The sequence below is a fragment of the Peromyscus eremicus genome, chromosome 8a (assembly GCF_949786415.1).
Source record: "Peromyscus eremicus chromosome 8a, PerEre_H2_v1, whole genome shotgun sequence".
Lineage (NCBI taxonomy): Eukaryota > Metazoa > Chordata > Mammalia > Rodentia > Cricetidae > Peromyscus > Peromyscus eremicus.
In genome coordinates, this window is record NC_081423.1 from 41,468,456 (window position 1) to 41,486,967 (window position 18,512).

Genomic DNA, 18,512 nt, shown 5'->3' on the forward strand with positions numbered 1-18,512 from the left:
CCCTGTCTCAAAATCAAAGCCATGATCAAAAGGTTTTGGTCTCCATTACAGCTGGGGCATCTAGTCTTTAGAGCTGGATTGAGGTGATGGGTCAGCCCAGGAGAGAAAGAATTTCCAGTGTGGCAGGGCTTTAGATGGCAGGGTGGAGGCCAGAGGTGAGAGGTACAAGCAGAACAGTGATCCTGTGGACACTGGATACCCAGGGCCATCGGGAGCCAGCACAACTGAGCATTCACGGTACTTTTTGACAAGCACTGTTCAGGTCTTCCTTTCAGGCCACCTTCCCTGATCTGTCAGGAGTACTGTGAGTGCATGGCTTGCACCTTTGGGTGGACAGACTTAAAAATTAGTTGTCTACATTCAAAGTGTGGCATGGGATGTTCTGCTGGATGTAGTGAAATAGTTACTATAGTTAAGCTTAGTGGAGTAGTTATATTCTCTTTCATGTTAAAAAAAAACACTTAAAATGACTCTTAGCAAACTTAGAATAATATAATTATAGTTCTCAGGAGTGAGCTTTTGAATTGCTGGCCAGTCCCTGGCGACAGGCAGGGTCCTTAAGGCTCATCCTGGTGCACTGGAGCCTCAGAGGAGAATGCTTGGATTGTTTCCGTGCAGTTTCCTTGGCTTAGTCACGTGCCAGGTAAGGTAAGTGAGCAGAAACCAGGAAGGTCAGAAAATGGTGTTTCCTACAAATTGAAAAGACCAGCCTCTCCTGAGGTGCTCCCCCACAGCAAGCCTCCACAAAGGTGTGCTCCCACTTTGCTAACAACAGTGCTTTTTACATAACCAGTTCATCTCTGACCAGGCACACACCCCCATTTATGAGGTTCCCCCATTTCCACACTGTCATACCACATGTTCCCTGGGGGAGTTCTATACGGTGTCTTCTCTATTGAAGGGCTGGGGTTTCAGTCTCCCCTGTGCTCAGCACACACACACACTTGTACGTGGTAATCTGTAAAGGTGTTTTTGCTGTGTGTCCCTCTTGCAGCCCAAACTGCAGCAGCCGACTTGACCTTCACAGTGGTTAAGAGATCAATAATACCGAGCGGTACAAAGCCCCAGAGTCAAGGCTTCAGTCTTTTGGGGAAATCTCAAAATTTTATCACAGTGCAGCTGTGGGTAGCATGGATGCTACAGTGACTATTACCTGTGACTCTTGTTGAGTCTCTGCAGCTTCAGATGTTTAAATCCAGGCACCTGCCCTTGTGCACGACAAGAAAACGTTATAGAGGGATTGCATTTTCTTCTCTTGTGTGTAGTTGGCAGCTTAACAACTGGAACTTGGAGCAGGAGGCCGCTTCTCCGGCTGTCAGTCATGCTGTATAAGCAACAAGCAGAAGCCAGTCTTGTATACTGAACATGACTCTGCCCCGATGGTCTGTGGGCACATGGGCGAGTCACTCGGCTTCCAGTTCCCGTTCCTGTGTGCAGAGAGAGGGCTGGACTAGGTAGCAAGCCTCAGGTAGTCTAAGGCACCCAAGTGAAGACCAGGCCTTGTGGGGCGTTTGGTGGTGACGTAAGGTAGTGAATGTGGTCATACAGAGAATGGGGGCGGGGAGGGGTGTGAACTGGGAAGACAGAAAGTCCAGCGTAGAGTAGTAGCGGCTGCTGAAGGTTCAGCTTTCTGTGGGAGGCAATGCCTGTTGGTGTTGTGTTTCCTTCCCTGGGGTGGACAGGCAGTTCTCACCACATAGTATGAAAACAAAGTATAACTTGGAGGAAGGGGTTGTCAAGATGAGTTTCTTTCCTAAATAGGAAAGAAGAACATTCTAGACCTAGGATGCATTAAAGGAGCAGGGCCCTGGGGCTGAGAGAAGGGAGACCCACCTGCTGCCTCGTGAATGCTCTGTCTAGGCCGCAGTCTATCCTTTTTACTCTTTTGAAAATAGACACATTTATTTTGAAACAAGAAGATATTGTCTACTTGTTGGAAAAAAATACCACATAAATATTTTTCATCCATAAAGCTTAAAAAACATTCAAATTGCATATTGCTACTAAAAGGGCTAACTTCCTGGCTACCTTGGATTAAAAATAGAGCTGAGAGAAAAATAGTTTTGCAGGCACTGGAATATTCTTTTTTATAGTACTAGGGACTGAACCTACTGAATTCATGTTCTACTACTGAGCTACACTCCACCCCCACCACTGATGTACACCCCACCCCACCACTGATGTACACCCCACCCCCACCACTGATGTACACCCCACCCCCACCACTGATGTACACCCCACCCCACCACTGATGTACACCCCACCCCACCACTGATGTACACCCCACCCCACCACTGATGTACACCCCACCCCACCACTGATGTACACTCCACCCCCACCACTGATGTACACCCCACCCCACCACTGATGTACACCCCACCCCCACCACTGATGTACACCCCACCCCCGCCACTGATGTACACCTCATACCCCATCGTTGAGCTATACCCACATTCTGTCTAAGCCTTTACATTAGTAAAATACTAGGAATTCAGATTACAACAGTAACAACTGCTTAAAAAATCCAAACAGGACAAAATGAAATAAAGAGTGAAAGACCCCTGAGTCTCCTCTGTGACCCATCTCTCATCCTCACAAAAAGCCACGTCTTCGTGTGGTTTATTTGGGTCCTGTCTTTCCAGATCTTCTCTACAGATGCAAAACTCACTTCAATTTGGCTCATATCACACGGTTTTGTAACCTGCAGTTACACTTCATGTATCTTTGACATCGTTACCTAGTGGCTGGACAGTAGTCTGTCCTTAGGCAGCCCTTTAAGGTTGAGTGTGAGATCCCCGTACTGAAGCTGAAGCAGGAGGATGAGAGTTCAAGATCCACATGGGCTACATAGTGAGTTAGAGGTCGACCTGAGCTGCAGGAGAACTTGTCTTAAAAAAACCAAAACCTGCCGGGCGGTGGTGGCGCACGCCTTTAATCCCAGCACTCGGGAGGCAGAGGCAGGAGGATCTCTGTGAGTTCGAGGCCAGCCTGGGCTACCAGTGAGTTCCAGGAAAGGCGCAAAGCTACACAGAGAAACCTTGTCTCGAAAAACAAAAACAAAACAAAAAAAACAAAAAACAAAAAAACAAAACAAAACAAAAAAACAAAAACAAAACAAAAAAAACCCCCAAAACCTGGCTAGAGAGATGGTGTAGTGGTTAAGAGCACTGGCTACTCTTAAAGAGGACCCAAGTTTGGATCCCAGCATGACAGCTCACAACTGGAACTTATAGACATAAAATATAAATGAATAAATCTTAAAAAACCAAAAAACAAAAAACAAGGGGACTGGAGAGATGGCTCAGAGGCTAAGAGCACTGGCTGCTCTTCCAGAGGTCCTTAGTTCAATTCCCAACAACCATATACTGGCTTACAGCCATCTATAATGAGATCTGGTGCCCTCTTCTGGCCTGCAGGCAGACATGCAGGCAGAACACTATATACATAATAAATAAATAAATAAATCTTTAAAACAACCAACCAACCAAACAAAACAAAACCCAAAACCAGGGGCTGAAGAGATGGCTCAGCAGTAAGAGCACTGAGTGAGGTGTGTGTGTGTGTGTGTGTGTGTGTGTTGGGGGTGGGGTGGGGAAGCAGCATACATGCCACAGCCTGTGGGGAGTCAGAGGGCAACCTGTAGGAGTGGGCTGTCTCTTTCTACCATGTGGATCCAGTATATTGAACGCAGGTCTTCAGGTTTGGCGGCCAGTGTCTAACTGCGGAGCCATCTCACTGGCCCTCCTGGTAGGATGTTAATATACCTATGTGCATCTACAGTCTCAGTCACCCTGATAAATTTGTAGGTGGCACCCCTTTTGCTCCCAGGAATAATAAGTCATTTATCAGCCTGTGCTGTGTGGGTGGAGCTGGACAGATGGCTTCCTTGCTCAGTGCATCCTCGAATGGAATCAAAAGCTACTTACCCTCTCAGGGCAAGGCACAGCCTTGTATGGAGTGACTTACAGCAGGACACAGCCCGAAGTCAACACAGAGGATTTTTTGTGAGATTGCCAGAAATGGTCTGGGAGTGGTGAGACCTGCCTGACCTGAGGTCATACATATTCTGGCCTTAAGCCTAGTTAATGGTTCTTTAGCATTCTTATTTGAACATATTTTCATATAAGAGAAATATTAACTCTATGCCTTCAACTTCATGGTAGATGTTAATTGTGCTGCTGTCTTAGGAGGCTTCAACCAGATTCTAGAGTGAAGGGCTCTTTTTCTTCCCCATATCCCTATACGTTTCCCCGTCTTTCTATCCTGTCTTAGTGTCTCAGCTAGGGTTACTATTGCTGTAATGAAACACCATGACCAAAGAAACTTGGGGAGGAAACGTTTGGTTCAGCTTATGCTTCCACATCACAGTTCATCATCAAAGGAAGTCAGGACAGCAACTCGAGCATAGGAGGGACCTGGAGACCCTACCTGATGTAGAAGCCATGGAGGAATGCTGTTTACTGACTTGTAACTCAGCCTGCATTCTTACAGGACCCAGGACCCAAGGATGGCCCCATCCACAATGGCGGGGCCATCCCCCATCAATCACTAATTAAGAAAATGCCCTACAGCTCCATCTTATGGAGACATTTTCTTACTTGAGGTTCCCTCCTCTCAGAGGATTTTAGCTTCTGTCAAATCAACATAAATCTATCCAGTACACTTAGCTTATCTAATTTTTTTTATGTGTATGTTTCTGTGTGTGCCTGAGGAGGCCAGCAGAGGGCACCAGATCCCCTGGAACTGAAGTTACAGGTAATTGTGAGCTGCCCTGAGTGGGTGCTGGGAACTGAACTCACATCCTCTGGAAGAGCAGCACACACTCTTAACTGTGGAGCCATCTCTTTAGCCCCACGTTTGTCTTTTTAAATGACATATTGAGTTTGGGTGGCAGAGCCTAGCTTGTTGAGGCTGTCAGGTTCAGGCTTGATCGAACTCTTAAAAATAAACAAAAAACTCTGGTAACAATCTAAGAAAATGCAAAATATGTCTGCACAGCAGCAGAAAGGAAGTGAGCCCCAGGATATGTGTGATTAGCTTGTTGAAGGCTCCTTAGGGAAACGCCTAGTGACTTACAGCATAAATGTAAGTACAGAGGTGCCAGTACTGTACACAGCCACACTAGCTTTATTACCCTCGCTTATCTTGGCTTGCCTTAGGTTTCTAGGTGTGGGGCTGTTCCTAGGGCTCCCTGAATTCTTCAGCTGTTGACAGACAAGAGGTTTATGGATCTGGTGTCAGGGACATCACTGATAAATGGTGTTTTAGACAGGCCCCACCCTCTGCTGGCTCCAGTGGTGTTTGATGTCTAATACTGCAACAGGAAGCCAGACCCCACGAGGGAAACAGAGTATGCAAGAAGGCCCCACGAGGGAAATAGAGTATATAAGAAGGCAAGGGGGAGAGGAGTCACATTCCTGGAGCATCTTTAAAAATTTTCCTGGAGGGGCTGGAGAGATGGCTCAGTGGTTAAGAACACTGGCTGCTCTTCCAGAGGACCTGAGTTCAATTCCCAGCACCCACATGGCAGCTCATAACTGTCTGTAACTCCTGTTCCAGGGGATCTGACAACTTCTTACCAGTGTACATAGAATAAAGTTAAATAGATTATTTTAAAAAAAGAAATATGAATTCTTGTTTATACTCATAGGGCTTTTATAAAAATAGATTGCCCAAATTAAAAGAAAAAAAATTTCCTGGAAAGAACTCTCTTTTTGAAGAGGACCAGGAGAATGTGCCTGAGGATTTGCCTGTGGATTCCACAGGTCACATGCCTGGAACTCAGCTGGCTTGAAACATGCCATTTGCTAGTCAAAGTGCAGTTGCTTAGTATGGAACTTTTATGTTTTGTGGGTTTTTTATTTTTATTAACTATTTTATGTGTCTTTTGTCTGCATGTATATCTGTGCACCATGTGTGAGCAGTGCTCATGAGGCCAGGCCAGAAGAGGGTGTTGGATCCCCTGGAATTGGAGTTACAGATGGTTGCTCCCGTGCAGGTGATGGGAGCTGAACCCAGGTCCTCTGCAAAAGCAACCAGAGCTCTTAACTGATGAGCCATCTCTGCTTCACTTACTTTTTGTTTAATTAAGAAAGATAGATGTGTGTGTGTGTGTGTGTGTGTGTGTGTGTGTGTGTGTGTGTGTGTCTGTGTGTGTGTGTGTGTGTCTGTGTCTGTGTTGGGTATTTGTAAATGAGTGTGGGTGCTTTCAGAGGCCAGAAGAAGGCATTGGATGTCCTGGAGCTGGAATTAGAGGCAGTTATGAGGTGCCTGATAAGGGTTCTGAGGATCCAAGCAGGGTCCTCTGCAAGAACAGGTAATACTCTTAACAACTGAACTGTTGTGTTTTTTTTTTTTTTAATGGAATGTGTTGGATGTCTCCACAGTTATGTTCAGGTGACTGCAGACCCTAGAAACTGCTGCTGTTATTGATGCAGAACATACTAATATTATTGGTATTTTAACATATATACATATATGTACGCATACATATATACACATGCATATATTTTGAAGTTTTGGAAATTTGGCTGTGTGGTCATTGGTAAAAAAAGAAAAGTCTCCAATCTTGCTGTGTTGAGTTGGCACTATAGAGAAAATAACAGCTGTATTGGTTTAGACACGTTAAATTTACTTTCCACCCCCACTTGTACAGAGCTAATTCAAGGCCCTAAATATGTAAGTTCTTATCTATGTGGGTTTGACTACAGAAGCTATTATTCCATTCTCTAAATAATGAAGAAAACATTGCTGCTCTCTGGAAGACTCTCAGGCTGTGAGATGTCTGTGCTGTGTGTGTGGGATGCGCTTTTTCAGGCTTGAACTTCCAACGCCCACGGTGCAGTGAACACAGGAGAAGACCTATTTACCACCCAAATCTTAAACATGATTCAGAGTCTGCAGCCTAAAGAAGGAATTGAAATTTCCCCAAGAATCTCATGTTGGGAGAAGGAAAAAGCTGAAGCCTGGTGCCAGCCAGATGGGGAGCTTATCTCCTGGAAGATTCCACACAGTTCTGAGGATTGTCAGACCACCTTGCAAAAGATAATGATGGGCAGGACCACACCATGATCAGGAAGTGTTAGCAGTGCAGACCTCTGGCCCTCTAAACCTAAACCTCAGGTTAGGACTCCAAAGATGGACTTGAGGTAGAGGAGGGGGTCACTGAATTTTTTTATTTGTTCTTTTTCCTGTTGTGAGAAAGAATTGTTCTTTCTCTGCTCTTCGCTCAGGGTGGGTAGCCTGGCCTGCCAGGCTCTGCCCTAAAAGCTCTGACTGCACACACCACAGCCCTCAGTTGGGAGCCGCCAGGAACAGGGGCCCCACAAGCTTTCCTGCACCCACTTGGAGTTGTTTTCATTTTCCCAGGGCGTGGGATAAAACAAGTGGGTTTCACTCTAAGGGCTGCAGGTGCTTGCTGCGCTTACAATGTTCTAGAAGATTTTCTTGAACAAATACCTCTTCATCTGCACAATGTGTAAGTTCAGAGATGGCTGTTTGGTTGTTGGTCAAAACAGTTTCCCCAGACTCAGCTGACCCGCCTTGGGAAGTGTGTGCACAGACTCCTGACACTGCCGTTGCACCCATGGAGCCCACCTTTGCAAACAGGCTTTATCGCCGTGGAGTAGTTGTGCTGGATGCTTCGGATTCCTTTCATCCTTATGAGTGTTTTTGAGGACATTTGAACCACAAGATAACTTTGGAAAGGCCTTATGTAACAGTCCACTCATGTTCTACACAAGCCAGATGGACAGATTTGAGATCAGAAAAAAAGCCTTGAATTGGGTTGGAGTCGCTCTGAAGCCAGGCTGAACTCTGGACAGATCAGCGGCTTTACTGGTTCTGGATCAAAGTGACAGCCTACAAACATCAGATGTGAGAACCAGCTCTCTACTTCCTATGCCACCCACATCACATGGTGGTAGTTCACACGTAGTTCCTAAAATAGCACCATAGTCCAGAGGAAGTTATCCAGTGCTTCAGAAGGTACTGGAAGCCTGGGGAGCAGGTACAGGAGAGTCCCTCCCTGTTGTCTGCCCTCATTGGTTTTTCTGTTTATTGTGTCTTTTAGACTTGCTAGTCCTCCACAATTCTCCATTCTAGCTGTTGCCTTTATGACAAACCAAATAAAACAACAAAATGCCACATTTGTGGCCCCCAAATGAAATTGTTGAACTGTTGTAAAGTTTCTAGATTTATTTTCTTCCTCCCTCCCTCCCTTCCTCTCTTCCTTCCTTTCTCTCTTCTTTCCTTCTTCTCTTCCTTCCTCTTTCTTTCTTTCTTTCTTTCTTTCTTTCTTTCTTTCTTTCTTTCTTTCTTTCTTTCTTTCTCTCTCTCTTTCTTTCTTTCTCTCTTTTCTTCCCTCTTTCTTTCTTCTTTCTTTCTTTTTTTTTTTTTGAGTCAGGGTTTCTCTGTGTAACAGCCTCTGCAGAGGCAGTCAGATCTGAGTTCTAAATAGCCTGGTCTACAGAACAAGTTTCAGGACAGCCAAGGCTGGGATTAAAGGCATGTGCCACTATGCCTGGCTCTGGCTTTGGTTTTCTTTCTCAAAAAATTACTTATATTCTCTCTCTCTCTCTCTCTCTCTCTCTCTCTCTCTCTCTCTCTCTCTCTCTCTCTGTCTCTGTCTCTGTATGTGTGTGTGTGAGTGTGTGTATGTGAGTGTGTGTAAGTGTGTGTGAGTGTGTGTGTATGTGTGTGTGTATGTGTGTGTGTGTGTGTGAGAGAGAGAGAGAGAGTGGAGAATATTCACATCACAGCACATGTTCAGTGGTCAGAAGACAGCTTTCGGGAGTCAGTCTGGTCTCCTCTCCCACCTTTCTGAGGTGGGGTCTCTCATTGCTTGCTGCTGTGTTATGTACTCCAGGCCCGCTGACCTACGAGCTTCTGGGAGATCCTCCTGTCTCTGCCTCCCACCTTGCCATAGGAATTCTGGGAGGACAGATGCATGGCGTACATCCAGCTTTGTATGTGGGTTCTTAGGAATGAACTCAGGTTGTCACGCCTGCAGGACTAGCATTTTTACCTCCTAAACTGTTTCTCAGGCTCTATTTCTTGTTTTTTCTCATGTAGACCAGGCTGCCTCAAATTCATTATTGGGAGAGGCTAGTCTTGAACTCCTGACCCTTCTACATCCACTCCCAGTGCTGAGATCCCCAACATTTCAGCTCCTTTCCTTTCCTCCTCCTCCTCCTCCTCCTTCTCCTCCTCCTCCTCCTCCTCCTCCTCCTCTTTTTCTCTCACAGAATTTCTGTGTAGCCCAGGCTAACCTCAATTTCACAACCCTCTAGCCTCTGCCCCTGAGATGGAATTACAGGCATGGGCCATGAAATTTTTTTTTTCAATAAATTGTTTGTTTTATTTATTGTGTGTGTATTTGTTTGGGTGTGTACTTGAGTGCCACAGCACATGTGTGGTGGTTAATGGACACCTTACAAGAGTCTATTTTCTCTTTCTGCCATGTGGGGACTACGGATTGAACTCAGGGCATTAGGGTTGGCAGCAAGCACCTTTACCTGCTGAGCTATCTTGAGGGTCAATTCTTTCTTTTTTTTTTTTTTTAATATTCTTCTCTCATACGTTACATCCCAACTGCAGCTTCCCCTCCCTCCCCTCCCCTAGTCTCTCACCCTACCTCTCCTCTCCCCAGATCCACCCTCCTCCATCTCCCCTCAGAAAAGATCAGGTCTCCCATGGATATCAACCAAATACCGAATAATATGCTACTATAAGACCAGACACATAGCATCTCATCAAGGCTGCTGGATGCAACCCAGTAGGAGGAAAAGGATCCCACAAGTAGACAAAAGAGTCAGCGACTGTCCCCACTTCTACTGCTAGGAGTCCCACAAGAACACCAAGCCACTCAGCCGTAACATGTATGCAGAGGACATGGATCAGATTCCTACAGACTCCCTGATCTCTGTGAGCCCCCATGCGTCCCGGTCAGTTGATTCTGTGGGCAGTGTGCTCTTGGTGTTCCTGACTCTGCTGGTTCCTCCGATCCTCCCTCCCTCTCCTCTGCAGAACTCCCTGAGCTCTGCCTAGTGTTTGGCTGGGGGACTCTGTATCTGCTCCCATCAGTTGCTGGGTGAAGTCTCTCTGGTCTCTGATGACAGTTCTGCTAGGCTCCAGTCCCAGAACACCCTGCAGGCAGGACAAACCGCAGGTCAAAGGTTTTGTGTCTGGGCTGGGGTCCTAATCTTTCCACTTGAGGCCTTGCCTGGTTACAGAAGATGGCTGGTTGAGGCTCCGTGTCCCCCATTACTAGGAGTCTTTGCTAGGGTTGCTCTTGTAGATCCCACAGAGTTTCCCTTGCACTGGGTTTCCACCTTGTCCCTGAAATGCCCCCCAATTCCAGCTGTTTCTCCCAGTGTTTACTCCCCCACCACTTGAGCCCTCCTGTTCCCAACCCCACCCATCCCCAGTCCACCCACGAAATCTATTCTATTTTCCCTTCCCAGGGAGATCCTCTAATCCTCCCTTAAGGTAGGTGGCTCTCTGAGTTTGAGGCCAGCCTGGTCTACAGAGAGAGTTCCAGGATAGCCAGGACTATATATAGAAACACTGTCTTGGGAAAAAAAAAAAGAGAGAGGGGGAGGGGGCACTGTTTGAGGGCCACTTCGAAATTTCTTTTAAAGAAGTGTTGTTAAAGACAACACAAGTAAAAACAGCAGTGCTGGGGCTAGAGAGATGGCTCAGTGATTAAGAGCACTGACTGCTCTTCCAGAGGACCCAGGTTCAATTCCCGGCACCCACATGGCAGCTCACAACTGTCTGTAACTGCAGGGTCCAGCACCCTCACACAGACATACAGACAGGCAAAACACCGATAAACTTTAAAACAAAACAAAAGTCATTACCATTGGAGCAATAGGAAGGTAGTGTTGCTGGGAGACAGACCAGGCTCATCCACCTGCCCTTGATGGCCTCAGCCCACGTGACTCCCACACCGGGTGGTACAGAGGCACAGGAGGAAGAGAGGACTCAGAGCCCTCCTTCCTCCTTCTCACCCTCTGCCTCTCCATGCTCCTCCCTAGCTCCCCACCCCACCTCCCTCTATGAAGTCTTCCTTCTTCCCTTCCTTCTTTCCACTGCTCTGTGGCATCCCAAGGGACGAGAGCCCTCCCCTCCACTTTCCTTCTGGAATTTCTGATGCCTTGACCCTGGGATCCTGCCAGGTGCAAATGCAGCTGTTACCTGTCCACGCCTTCTGGGGTTGGAGGGTGGGTCTAGGTTGGGCTCCTCGGCAGTGGGGCACACACTTCCTGGGAAGGAGAGGTGAGTACTTATGGTCTTCTCAGCATGCTGTTGACTCTCATGTGAGGAAAACAAGCTCTTCCGGTTCTTTGACTTTGACTGGACCCCACATGGGAAGATTGCCCTGACAGAACCAGGAGAGGATAATGGACTTCCTCCTGGGCTCGGCTCACATGTCTTATTTGTGAGGTATGTGGGTCCACTGGCAAATTGTTTCCTGGACTATTTCATAAATGAGTGGGGTGAGGCACATCTCATTTCCTCCAGGTAAGATAACTGATGTTGAAACTCACCATTTTTACAGATTATGAAGATGTGACTCATAGGGAAGGGAGCACACAGCTCATAAACGTTGCGCACTGGATTCCAAACAAGCTCTTTGCACATCGTCTTAACTGCTTGTGAAAAGAAGTAACACAGAGTATTAAAGAGGGCTCAGCAGGTATAAATATTGACCCTGTGGCATCCCAGCAAGCTGGTTTTCCCTTGTCAGTGCCCTGAGCAGAAACCCTCGTCACCAATGGGACTTTTTAACATTTTATTTTATGTGTGTGCCTGAGAGTACGTATGTGCAGCACATGTGTGTAGCTGTCCATAGAAGCCAGAAGAGGGCGTCAAATCTCCTAGAACCAGAGTACACATTAATTATATCCACCCACAACTTACCCTTTCTTCCCCATAGACATCCCCCTGCCTCCTTTATGTCCTCTCTATTTATTTATGCATCCCCTTTTACGGCCTCTCATTTATTTGTTTATTTAGCCCACAGTGCAGTGAGAACCTGTTGATGGATATTGTTGATCTGGTGCAGGTCTTGGGGACTAACCATAACTCTAGTGAGTTGATGAGTGTGACAGTTATACCATGTCCAGCGCTGCTCCCCATCTTTATTTTTATTTTTATATTTATTTATTTATTTATTTGGTTTTTCGAGACAGGGTTTCTCTGTGTAGCTTTGCGCCTTTCCTGGAACTCACTTTGGAGACCAGGCTGGCCTCGAACTCACAGAGATCCGCCTGGCTCTGCCTCCCGAGTGCTGGGATTAAAGGCGTTTGCCACCACCGCCCGGCTTTATTTTTATTTTTTAAAGATTTAATTACTTTTACTTTGTGTGCATGAGTGTTTGGTCTGCAAGGATGTATGTGTACTGTGTGCACATCTGGTGTTCTTTGAGGCCAGAAGAGGACATTGGATCTCCTGGAACTGGAGCTATGGATGGTTGTGAGCCACTGTGTAGGTGGCTGGGAACTGCTGAGCCGTCTCTCCAGCCCCACGTCCCCGTTATTTTTAATTTTAATGGACACAAAACAATAGTTAGTAATTTGTATCATGTGGCCATCATTCAGTACTTTTATGCAATGTGTAATGGTCCACTTAGGGTCATTGCAATATATCATTTTAGACATTTATCATCTCTTTGTGTTGGAACATTCAAGATCCTGCGTAAGCCGGCCCTTGGTGTTGCTTATAAATTCCAGTACTCAGGACACTGAGGCAGGAGACTTGTGAGTTCTAAGCTAGCCTGAGCTACATAGCAAGATGAGACATTGTGTCAAAACAATTACAATAAAAAGAAATCCTCTCTATTGTTCACTTAGTTGTAACCATAGTTACGTGCAGTATTATAATTCTTTTGGTAACTATGGTTATACTCCGTACTATAGACAGTTGGTAACCATGGTTATACCCTGTACTATATTCTGTTAGAAATCATTCCTCCTAGTTTTTTTTCTTTCTTTGTGCCTAAATATGTAATTGATAATGAAAATGTAAAACCCTATGGGAAGCTCCATGGTTTCAGAACAGTCATTCCAACTGTGTAGAAAATGATCACCAAGATGCATAGAATTTGGGACTGGACAAGGGTTTGTTTGAGAAGCTGCCTTAATCTAGCCATGTGATACTTTGATTTGTGAGTTCATTAAAATAAAGAGATTTATCCTGATAGAGGTCATCCTGATCCTATAGGTGGGTATAGTGGTCTTTCCTCTTCAGAAAAACCTCCCTGGATTTTTTGGAATCCAGAAGTGAGTCTCCTAGGTGATTCTAAGCCCTGTCAAGCTGACAATGAAGACTGACTGTACCAACAGGGTGACAAGCAATGGAAGTTTGTTTCTCACAACCTGGGAGACTGGAAACTCGAGAGCAGGACACCTGCACAGACAGTCTATAGTGAGGCCTTTTCCACGTTGTGAACCATCCACTTCCTGTTGTGTGTCTACCCACAGGGAGAGTGCTTATCAGGGGTTGCTTTTGTAATGGTTCCACCTTCAATGACCTAATTACCTTCCAAGGACCCTACCTCCAAATACTATCACATTAGGGTTCCAATATATCAATTTGAGGTGATTATCTGCCATGAATCTACTACCAGTTTGCTTCCCAATGACTTTTCTCTACAACCTGCCCTGTTCCCCTGCCCATCTTTAGAGCATCCTTAAGTTCAACCATCTCTCAACTCTGCATGTAAGAGAAGTCTGTGCTTTAGAGGAACACCCACCTTCTGTTCCAAGAGAGTCTGACTCTGTTCCTATGGTTGGAGTCTTTCTCCTGTCTCTAGGACACATGAATGGGATTCCAGAGTTTGGTAGAGAGGCCTGGAGGTCAATGAGTATTCCTTTTCATGTGGTTTGTTTCTTTGTTTGTTTATTTATTTGTGAGCTGATGTGTGGGCACGTGGATGTTACAGTGTATATATGTGTGTGCCACATGTGTGCTGATGTCCTTGGAGTCCAGAAAACGGACTGGATCTCCTGGGGCTGGAGGTACAGGTGGTTGAGAGCTGCCCCATGGGTGCTGGGAACTAAACTCAGGTCCTCTTCAAGCTATTCCCTCAAGCCCTGCTACCTTTTATTTATGTTTTTATTTGCAGGCTCATCCTTTGTTCCTGAAAATTTCCATATTTCCTCCACTTCCCTGGCTTCTTCTTCTTATACTGGTTTACAAAAGGTCATTTGCATGCAAGTATATAATGTACTTTGAGCATATTCTCCACACACCTCAGTATCCTCTCCTTCTTATTCCACCCTACCCTTTTTTTTTTTTTTTTGAGATATAATTGAGTTCCCCACCCCACCCCACCCTGCTCCACCTCACCATGCGTGCGCTCGTGCAGGAGCTGGGAAGCTCTTTCTGGAAATGTGAATCGGTGAGTGGAAAACACAGCTTTGGGGCAAGAGATGAGGCAACTGGAATAACCTCCCCTTCAGCCCTTCCTTTCAGGTCCCCAAGGCACCTGCATCCTCTCTCCCGAGTTTCCTTGAGGGGTCACTTCAGGGAAGCTGCCTGGTGTTGCCAATCCTGTCATGCCCTGGAACTATGGTCTCCCCAGGTCACCTTCAGTGATGTCCTGCATGATGCATCAGGTCTGCAGCTGTACAGGCCATCACCAGGCTACCTGCGACTACCTCTCCATCTGGCTCCCCACACTGTGATTAGCAACTTCAGTTCTTCTGATGCACTTTGGTCCCGGACCTCTATGCTGTGGCACTCTCTGAGGCTCAGGTTTAGGCTCCCTAGACTTTGTTTGGTGGCTTCCCTCATCCAATAACCATCTCTTCATTTTTCAGGCTCTTGACAATGGGACTTCCACAGTGGTTTGTGGGCCCAGCTGAGTCTCGTGCATCTTCCTGGCCTCAGACCAGCCCTGACAGGTCAATCAGAAGCTCCACAGAAGTACTTGATAGCAACAGAATTGAGGCAGAAGCAGCTAGAACTGGTCCAGAATGAATTATACCAGGTATCTGGTTCTGCCCATAGGCATTCTGGAACTAGAGTTCATGTAAGAAAATCAATCGCTTTTATCTTCCCCTGTCTGTGCTCTTTTAAGTAGCTCCATGGGTTTGGCAAGCCCTCGGGGCTCCTGAAGCCAGGAGAAAGCCATACAGTTGATTGCTTATTCTCTGATGGGCCACACCAGGGCTTTGTCTCCCATCTGGCTCAGCTCTCCCACTTCCAGGCCTCATACTCTGGCTCATTTTTTTTCCAGGCCATTTCGTATGTCCAGGAAGGACAGATTCAGATGGCTTGGTTGGCTGCCAGGCATATGACTAGGTGTCATAAAGAGGGACTGAATGTTTGCAGAGTCTTATTTCCTCTTCCATCTTTGCACGACATAGGTCTGTCCTTGAAAGATGCCACCTATCCCTTATCCTTGTGAGACCTTAGACACCTCAAAAGATCTTGTTCTGCTGGGTGTCAGGCTGCTGTGAGCTGTAAAAGTGGTGAGTGAGCTGGGCGGTGATGATGCACGCCCAGCACTTGGGAGGCAGAGGCAGGTGGATTTCTGTGAGTTCGAGGCCAGCCTGGTCTACAGAGTGAGATCCAGGACAGGCACCAAAACTACAGAGAAACCCTGTCTCGAAACAAACAAACAAACAAACAAACAAACAAAGTGATAAGTGAGTCCAGGCCAGTGCGACACCAGCACAGCTCTGCATTTCATTGGCCTGTGTCTATCTGCATAGTATGAGGAGTGGGTACCAACAATGTTCCTCACTCAGGAGGACGATAATAAAGACTTCCAACCAATGTCTTTTCCTCTGTCTACTTCTCTTAAGGATGAGGAAGTTGGCTGTGACTCCCTTCACTTGACTAACCTATGTCAAAAGGGCTCCCTCATTAAGAAAAGCCTTCCTTCATAGCCCAGGGCATCAGGCCCTTGGCTTATGCCCCACACCAGTGAGTGCAGCTATGCTGCTGTCCTCTGCCTCTGCTTTTTAGCTCTTTCCACCTCAGGTCTGCATCCTGTGTCTTGAGGTTTTTGAATATAGAAACGCATCTCTTCCCTTTGCCTAAGGCAGATGCAATATTATGGACCCTTCATGGCTGTTGCCAGCAGTGTGGATAGCAAGGGAGAGACAATAGCTGTGTTATTTTGTGTATCAGTCATCATAGGTTATGTGAAGCTGCTGTAACAAGTCATCCCGAGGTACTAGAAGTTACAACATCAGCGATTTTTTTTTCTTGTTCACGTTATCTGAGCTTGTTGCATTTCTGTCCCATGTCATCTCAACCTAGATTAAGGGAAAAGATTCTAGACTGAGGACAGTGATGTATGCCTCTAATCCTGGCACATGAGAGTCAGAGGTAGGAGGGAGAAGGAAGGAAAAAAAATCTTCTACATGAAGAAAGCCAGGCGGTGGTGGCACATGCCTTTAATCCCAGCACTCAGGAGGCAGAGGCAGGCAGATCTCTAAATTCGAGACCAGTCTGGTATACATAGTGAGTTCCAGGACAGATAGGGCTATGTAGAGAGATCCTGTCTCAAAACAAATGACAAAAACCAAACAAACAAAAAACTACCAAACAACGTAAACAAAAAAGAATTGTTGATTGCCATGGAGGAGAAAAAAAGAGCAATGTAAGAGGCCTGGCAGAAATGAAGGTTTTCTAAAGAGACCCTTGTGTCCCTCAATCTATGAGACTATTGAATTAATAGACCCCCCAGAAACAGGGATCACCCTAGGAATTTCATCCTGGGAGAAACAAAAGGTGCTGGCCAGAGTGGGAACTCATCTCCCAGAAGGATATTTCACATGGCACCCACTTGTCCGGCCACCTTACAGGATGAGACTGCAGCCCAGATGGTAGTGGGTCAGTGGTGGGCAGAACCACACCTTGACAGGGACTGCTTAGGTGTGCGTACCCTTGGCTGTCTACTTCAATTTTAATTTTACTCCAGGACCTGAGAAGACAGACTTGAGGGCTTCATTAGATCTCTTTGTCCCTCTTTCCAGTGTGGCCGCATTGAATAAATCTCCCTTTTCAGCCTTTCACTTCTAATTTGGCCCTTTTCATTCACTTATTGAGGACAGGCAGCCCGACCTGATTTGGAGCACAGGTTGTGATCTCCAAATTCAATAACAGCATGAGAATCTGTCACTGGTGCTTTTATATACTGTATTATAACTTCTGCTAAGATTTCATTGGCCGAAGCAGATCATTAGACCAAGTTTGACATCAGTGAGACGGGACTGTACAATGTGCCCCAGGAAGGACCTCTGACTCTGGAAGCATGGTTCCTTGCTCTCAGCCTCTTCCTGGATCTGAGAGTATGGTATTCCTCTCGGAACTGGGAAGCGGATCCTGGAGTAAGGGTCACACTAGACCTTCTCTGGATCTTCTGATGTTGACAGGAGCTGATGGGAAAAAATGGGTAAATGAGAGAATCAGGACACCTGGGTTTTTACCAGAGTTGCCAGGGTCAGAGGCTGGGCCCTGTAGTCCCAACAAGTGAGAATTGATCATCCATCCTTAACAGGTCAATAAAGACACAAATCATAGTGACAAGCAGAGAAAAGATATTCAGTCAATGTGGCCATATGGGGAAGAACAGAGATGTCAAGATATCGTATTCTGATATGAGGCTGAAGTTTAAATAGAGGGCAAAGGGTGTGTATAGCTAAGCAGTGTTGGTCAAGGTGTGGTCCCGTCCATCACTGACCCATCATTGCCTCAGCTCCTGCAAGGTGGTCTGACAAGTCAGAACTATGTGGAACCTCTTTCTGGGGGACAGGTCCCACTCTGGCTGGCACCAGAATTCATTTTTTTCTTTCTTCTAGCATGAGACTCCTGGAGACACTCTAATTTCTTGGGTCCGTGGTTTCAATAATCCGATAGCCAAAGGGAGGGTATAAGCAACTCTTTAGTGCTGTCTTCATGCCTTCAAGTAGATTCTCATTTTGCTTCAGTCAAGCTTTGCATCTTCTCCGAACCTCTGACTCCTCATCCTCAAAGAGGGCCTTGAACTACACAAAGGGTGAGGTTGGTACTGGCTGGAGGTAATGATAGCTCCGTGGACACCCTTGACCTGTAAGGAAAGTGAGTCATGCATGTGTCCCAAGACCAGAATATCACAGAGGAGATGCAAGTCTTTTCTCCATGCTCTCACCAGACATGACTTGGGGACCTGATCCCTAGAATCTTCAATTTCAATTTCCTTTTATTGTTCTAAATTTGGCTCTGCCCCCCCCCCCATTGCTGTCCCCTTGTTCTCTGCTTCCTGGAAACCTGATTTTATTTTCCTCAGTTTCCTTATCAGGAGTAGTATCTTAGAGTTCAAACTTGACTTTCCCATCACCAGTTTCCTTCCTGAAAGTTGTGTCTACATTTTCAACGTGTTTCTTAAGTTACCTACCCTGTTTCTTCCCACCTCCTACCATGTCTTTCATAAAGTCTAGCTCAATTGCATTTGAAAGCAACAACCACTACTCAAATACCTATCTCATTAAATTACCATAAATTAGATACTG